This window comes from Triticum urartu, chromosome 3A (assembly GCF_056163025.1).
Source record: "Triticum urartu cultivar PI428250 chromosome 3A, HENAU_Tu73, whole genome shotgun sequence".
Lineage (NCBI taxonomy): Eukaryota > Viridiplantae > Streptophyta > Magnoliopsida > Poales > Poaceae > Triticum > Triticum urartu.
The window spans coordinates 434,517,576-434,525,118 of record NC_141875.1 but is presented as its reverse complement, the minus strand read 5'-3'; the positions used below and the strand labels follow the sequence as shown (position 1 = coordinate 434,525,118).

Here is a 7,543-nt window from a genome sequence, read left to right as displayed (position 1 = left end):
CTCGGCAGCCGGTAACGGGGGTTCTCTCCGCCATGACCGCCGCCATGGGAGGATCAGCGCCGCAGGTGGGGATGCCGTTGTCGCCGGTATCAGGGACCGCGCAGCAACGGCGGAAACAGCACGACGAGGGGACTCTTCTCATGCTGACGCTCCCTGCCAAGTCGGTGTACTCCCACGACCCCGACGAGGCGGAAAGCATGCTGCTGGCGATCGCCGAGCTAGCCATTCCCTTGGGCACCTCCACGCAGCCAGTGTCATCCTACCTCGCCTGCCTCTGCGCGCAGCTCCTCCACGCCCCCTGCCATGGCGGCTTGCCCAGGATCAAGCTCACCGGGCTCAGCGCATCCAGATCCAGGGAGTCGCTCGAGATCACCGGGAAGCGGCTGTCGAACTTAGCACTCGATCGGTCCTTCGAGTTCGAGTTCTGCCTGCTTGCGAACAAGGTCTGGGACCTTGACCTGGAGAAGCTGGTTGTTGACACGCGGCGTCGCGAGGACATCGCCGTCCACTCGCTGCACTACTCGCTCTACGACTCGAACACACTCTCCAGCATTCGACGGTAATCAACTACTATGATTTGCTGCTTCCATTATCAAATATATCTTCAAAACGTTTCACTTCAGAAATGTTGACTCATCTTAGCATCAAGATTCAAGAGTCAATCACAACGGTAGTGTGTACTAGTCCAAGTATGTTCATTCGGACAGGCAAAGGTGGCGCTTAGGAGCTCTAAAAGTTTGTCATTATGAAGGAGTACTACTCTACTGCAAGTATATGTATCACTGAAAAAAAATAGCGCGCTATAGCGTCGCTAATAGCACGCTATAGCGTATTGAGAATTGCCTCGCTAAATTTATCGGTGTACAACATCTCGCTAATAACACGCTATAGCGCGATATAGCATGCTAATAGCATATTTTGAGGTCGCCGCTATTTTGCTGTAGCGCGCTATTTTTTTCATTATGTATATATATTATCTGTTTCAATTGTTACGATTTACGAAGAGCAGCCAAAAAATATTTATGATTGTGCATGACCAACTTTTCATGCTCAAATGCTTTTCATCTTTCTTTTTCCAAGTGCCACAAATGTTGATTAGTAACTGAAATGACTTGCATCTTGTATAATACGATATACCAATCAACATAAATAGAGCGGGGCACTTTCTGCTGCAATGGTGGGGTCTATAATTAATATTACTGTAGTATGGACTAGCACTTTTTATGTGCTTGCAAGCATGTAGATCACACATGCCAAGAGTGTAAAAAACCCATCATTTGGACTTCCAAATTCCCCAAACACTGATACATCTTATATGTATTGTTACAAACATCTAGTGTACGTAGAGAAGTTAGTATTAAACCATGTTTTTTTCGAATTCAAATTTTAGGTACATTTTCGATGATGAACCAGTGAAAGAAGACGAAATGAAACAGGTATTAGCGAAGCAGTATGGTGGTGAAGAGGAGGTAATATCCATCTCTCTCTCTCTCTCTCTCTCTCTGTGGGTGGGGGGTGGGGCATTGAAATCTCTCATGCTGACCTTTGCCTCAATACTGTCTATTTGCTTGGTGATTCCAGCTCTTCCGCATTAATCCTGGATTAAATACAACCCCTCTTAGTTTACCTGAAAGCCCTGAAGAGTACACTACTTGTAATTTGCATGACAAAGGCAAGTATGAACCCCCTAAGGTAATATTCGTTTTTTTGTCTGTTTTCACTTTTTCATTTCTTTCGAAAAGGATTTTCACTTTTTTCATAGCACAAAGCTTATTTAATATCATGTAAAATCTTCTCAGGTTTGGCTCAGGAAGGAAAACAGGGAGAATAAGAAAAGGAAACCTGAGGCTCACTTTTTCTCTGCATTAAAGGTTTGCCTTCATTTATTTTTATGCATTATCTCATGGGAAACTTCTTTCTATGTTACCTATAATGTATCTCTTAAATTAACTAAACACTGCCTTCCTGAAATTGAATTCGTGGATTTTAGTCTTATAAATTGACATTCTTTGCTAGCATCTGTCATTTCATACTTCATAGCAGCTGCTATGGGTAATACAGAATTGCTAACGTTTTCTTGCGTTTAAATCTTCATATTTGTTGCAGCATATCTGAATTGGTGATGGTACAATTTAGCAGCTGAATTATACTCTATTTTGCCACTAGACTGTTTTTATGCTCTTGCCAGTACTATTGTTTGACTTTATGCCATCATTGACATCTTGATCAAACAGCAGGTGACTGAGATAAAGAAGTCCACTAGATACTTACTTCTGCTTGTATTGTTCTGTACATTGATCACCATGGTTGATTCCTCGTCGATGGGTGAAAGTTCTCCAAAAATTCTCTGTGCCAAACCTGATGCAATATCATTTCTACTTCCTCGTCATACGATCGCATGTCCTGCAGTGGGCATATCTTCGATACATTTGACTCATTCAAAGCGTAGTGTGCCGCCGACATCACCAGCATCATCACCTCAACAAAGGTCTAACTTACTATACGGTTTGATTTATAACCTTCACATTTCCTGCTGAGATCCCAAGTCTCCAAGTGGGCCCTCTTGGCCACCTAAGACCTTGGCTTTTTAGAGAATCCCTAGGTGCAATTTCCTGCTAGATAGTACTTGGAACTTGGAAGTAATATGGTTCACTATTTTATTTTCAGGGAAGAAATCTGTCTAGATATATGTGGAACTTTAGTACTTGTTGCGTCAGTTGTCGGCTGCCTAGGTCCATGGTAATTCTCCTCTAAATCAATATCTGAAAGTTCCTACCATTTACATTTAGGGTGTTTTACATTTGATAAAGGACATACCAATATAGTTGTATGTTTATCTCTCTTTTCTGGAAAAGGTACCTTTGTTTGACTTGCGTGTTCTGTTGTAGGTTTTCAGTCTGCTGTTTGGAACCTATTCAGGGGAAGGTTCATAAGTTTCTTTTCTTCATTAGGGTAGAGCCTGTAAGAATGTGGTATTACACACTAGCTGTGACCATCAATTACTATGTATCGATGGTATCATCTGGAGTAATGTTGTTGAAATCTGATCAGAGCTGCGGAATTTTGGTCCAAAATGCAGTTTCCTGCATCATATTTCTACTGCGTGTCGCATTTTTATCTTATCATGAAAAGACGGTATTTCAGGTAGCAACTTTAATATGGATTATACTAGCTCATTACGCAAGATTGTTTTTGATGTTCTTATGGAATTCATTTCTTCTAATACAGTTTCCAATTTTGTTTATTGTGCATATAGGTAGGCAATGAGGTTTCTGTGAACACATGTTTGTGCTGTATCGGTGGTGCAATGTTGATTGGTGGACTACATACCATTTGCTGAGTGCTATGCCCGACAAAATATCTTGAGATATTCTATTTTGAGAAGATTGCATTTACCTGCTTGATTGTAATGCATGTCTTTCGCTGGTTCACAATGGTAAGAAAACGCTGGTATCTCTTATTTACTGAAAGCAGGCATGCATGACTTGTCCCATAAAACACTCTTTCACTTGTTCGCACTCCCACCCCCCACCCCCCGCGTGCGTGTGCGCGCACACACACACACATCCCTTATCCCTAATCTTTCAATTACTGAATGCAACATATATATATATATATATATATATATATATATATATATATATATATATATATATATATATATATAGGATTGACATGCCATGAACAAACAACACTACTTGGCGTAGCAAAGCGAGCGGGTCGACAATTTCTTACTCTACTCACTACCATACGCCGATCACATGCTAGAATTATTCACTTTTACATGCGACATATTTTAACTACATGCGATGATTACATTTATTAAGTGTCATTTATCAACTACTAGTTGTTCTAACATTTTCAATTGATTTACTTTAGGAACATTCCCCACCCAATTTCATCTTCAATATACTGGCTAGCTTAATTCCATTATCTTTGCTTTGCACTGGTGCCACAAACAAATGGCATAGAATTATTGCAATTTTTAGCTGCGCGGGCAGAATTTTCGAGCTTGTGACTTGGACAATTTGGTGCAAGCTTGGAAGGCATCCCTTCATTGTCATAGAGCCTGTGAATGCTCCTTAAGTAAGTGCTGATGCTTCTTACGCAATATATTTTGTATTGTAACATACTCTGTCTTGCAAACCCACAGTACTGAAATGCCATCGTTCATGATAGCAAGAAATCATTTTTTTTGGGGGGGGGGGGGGGGGGGGGGGAGGGATGCACTTAGTCTGCTACCAGGATATTTTTTTTCTCAAAAGAAAATACAATTGGTGTATACTTATTTTACCACTCCAAAAATTCTACCAAAAAGACTTGGTTGGAATAGTTACATAAAAAAGTTGATGCATTCGTGAAGCAGAGATCAGTGGCACATCAGCGTTGTCCTGTTTTACTCATGTTACTGTTGACCAATGGCATTACACTTTAGGACTTTGACTGTTTGAAAAACACATGCAGTCAATACGCTTACTGTCACCAACTTATTATATGAACTTAAAAGGAGCAAGTGCAAGTTTTAAAAGTTCAATGTATTAATCTGTTGGGCGTTGCTACAAATCAGCCGGATAATTTCTCTAAAAAATCATCCGCCTGCTCAGCCATCCGATCTGCATACTGAGGTCCGTTGGATCAAAGCAACACCACGCAGCAGCGCAACCCGACAGGTACAACGTAGCACCATTGCAGCCCCGCGTGTTGCTCCAACGCAGCATCGAAGGTGTCCCGCGAGCTCCATTGCAACTCCGGCCGAACTCCATTGCAGCCCGGTGGAGCTCCAACGCAGCAACGATGCTCCGCCGAAGCTTCATTGCAACTCCGGCCGAGCTCCACTGCAGCTCCGGCCGAGCTCCAGCACAACACCGACGGCTCTGGCGAAGTTCCAGTGCAACTCCGGCGGAGCTTCAACGCAGCACATGCGCGTCCAGCAAAGCTCCATTGCAACTCCGGCGAGTCTTCATTGCAGCGTCCGGCTATGCTCCCGGTGGTCCGACGGTGCTCCCAGTAGCTTCAAGGCAAACATCGCCGGATTTGCAGCACCCACATCGGCCACTCTCCGCGGTCACCGCCGTAGCGCCGCGCGCTCCATTGCATCTCTGGGAGGGTGCTCGTGGCATCAAGCCCGCTTTGCAGCACGGGTAACCCCCTGCAGCGACCGGCGAGCACCTGCCCATCTGCATCCCAGCGCCCCCAGCCGCCGCGGGCGGGAATCTCTCGCAGTCGTAGTAGCAACGGTAGCGCGCAGGGACGGCAGCGTCGGACCACCATCGGCGATGACGACAACGGCTTGCAGCAGCGCCTGCAGCTTGGGCAGCAGCACTTGAATATGCGTGCATGGCCGCGGTGGTCAGCGAAGAGAAAGGGGATCGAGGTTGGGCAGCAGCCCGACGGAGGAGGCGAGAGGTGGAAGACGGCAGGAGATTGAGCTCGGGGGGAAATTGAGTGGTCCCGTGACGTGCGCAGTACATATGAGAAGATAAGGATGGTGGGCGATGCTTGGCCCACAGGGACACGTGTCGAGCGCAGGGGACGGTTTACGCCAGCGATTTTATCATCCGGATGAAAGTAAACGTTTTCCTAATCTGTTCCCCCTCTTTGAAGGTTGCTTTTTTTTATCCTCATAATGGGAGATTTATTGATTCAAATATTGCATCCAGTCGATATTGCTCGCAACTATGAAAAGCAAGCTTAACGTTTATCAACGAAAACATTTTGAGATGTCTACTTGGTGTGAAGCAGGCAATTGGTGTGAGCTTAGGTGAAGAGGGGATCAGATTAGAGCTTCATATAGTCCTCTGTTTTCTTATCTTTTTTGTGGTGCCTCGAGGGGTGACAAGGTTTTGACACAATCATGTGTGATGCTGCTGGAGTGCTGGGTTATCTCTTCCGATTCAACCATATATTTTAGCAATGTAAAGGGTTAGAGAATTAGACGAGATTATACAACTCACATGGTGCAATTGTGCGGCAGGTTGATATAGTTATTTATATTTTGTACCTGAGACAGTGCTGGGATGAATGGGTATTGAAAACACTTGAACTCTTCAGATACGCACAAATGTACGGGCTTAGTCTATGCAAGACACGGGAGAAAAAGGAAAAAAGGATACTTCCTCTGTAAAGAAAGAAATATAAGAGCGTTTAGATCGCTAAAGTAGTGATCTAAACGCTCTTATATTTCCTTATGGAGGGAGCACTAACCAGCCCTGAGATGAACCAGAATTAGTACACGCACAAGGAAACTGTAAAGCATGAATAGAACAAATTGATGACTAGTTGTAGAGGCTGTTTGCGATCAGAATTCAGAAGTCGCAAACTTACAAGGAATGCCGATGAGCATCCAGGACAGTAAAATCTAACTTTAGGAGGGAGTGCCGATATAAAGCTTGGATGAGATCAGACGCAAAACTGTTTACATGGTTGTGGCTCATCAAGGTGCCCTGACATAAGAATGCAGGACAAGTAGCACGGCCGATCGGCATCTTGCGGACGGGAGGGCTCGATCTCGACTCCTAATTCTAGTTTGCCGACGTGCATGTCGGAAGCCATCCTGTCGCGCAGCTGCCGAGGCAAGAGCACCTGTGGGCGTGACAACGGGACGCTCAACTCCGACGTCGATCGCCTCTCGACGCAGAAGGCAGGCAGCTCGCCCCACGCCATGTCCACCTGACTGTATGATATGGCCACCTTGCTTTTCTCCCTGCAGTACTGTCGTATCGGCCGCCTATTGTCGACGCGGAGAGTCAGGTTCGATTCCGGGAAGACCACCGGGCTACGCAGCGGATCCAGCCCTTCCATGCCTGAAATCTCGACGGAGAAATAAGGATCCACTCGGCCGCGGGTCGAAACACCCAAGGCTATCGCACTGATAACAACAACCAGAACTAATGCCAGCCCCGCTGCTTCACAAACACCAAAACGCGGGCAGCTTGTCAGATCCTTTTCTCCGCCGTCCCCGTCCGCCGCCGGCTGCGGCTCCACTCCAACGTCCATGCTATTGCTCGCCTCCTGTCCTGCCATGGAAGCGTACGTGTTTGATTGATCAAAGGGAACCAGACAAGGCAACTTCCTCTTCCGTTTAAAGAAACAAACTCAGATATGATATGTACGGATAAGTAAGGCAACTTGTTGTGTATGGCCTTTTACCGTATCTCACGATGCAAACTACAATTTGATGGAGTAACGATTTCATGCCGCCTCAGGACTCATGAGTGTGTCTATAGTATTTTTTCTTGCGAACCGCCCAACTCGACCAGCAAGGATTCCCTGATATGTAGGCTTGGCTCAGTGGTTGGGCATGCGGTTGTGCAGCCTAACGACCCGAGTTCAATTCCTAGAATTGGCAGGTGATGCACAGGGGTTTTCCCCCATTTATTGAGGATCAAGTTTGGTCTGTGGTGGAACCACTCACCAAAAAATATCTTGATACTCATTTAAAATTTTTTGAGGACCATGTTTATCTTGGTACTCATACGAAAATGGCCGTATGCATCCCTAGTTGGTGCAAAGGCCGGGGAAGTGAAATTCTCCCCCATTAAAA

The 7,543-nt window shown here is 45.2% G+C and overlaps 1 long non-coding RNA gene across 1 annotated transcript; it reads left to right on the top strand.

Moving 5' to 3' along the window:
• Window positions 1–2,203: 2,203 nt before the first annotated feature.
• On the top strand, window positions 2,204–4,098 carry LOC147979982 (uncharacterized). The gene is made up of 5 exons (XR_015599756.1): window positions 2,204–2,488; window positions 2,668–2,739; window positions 2,889–3,144; window positions 3,257–3,436; window positions 3,880–4,098. It is a non-coding gene; the product is annotated as an uncharacterized LOC147979982 (long non-coding RNA).
• Window positions 4,099–7,543: the final 3,445 nt, after the last annotated feature.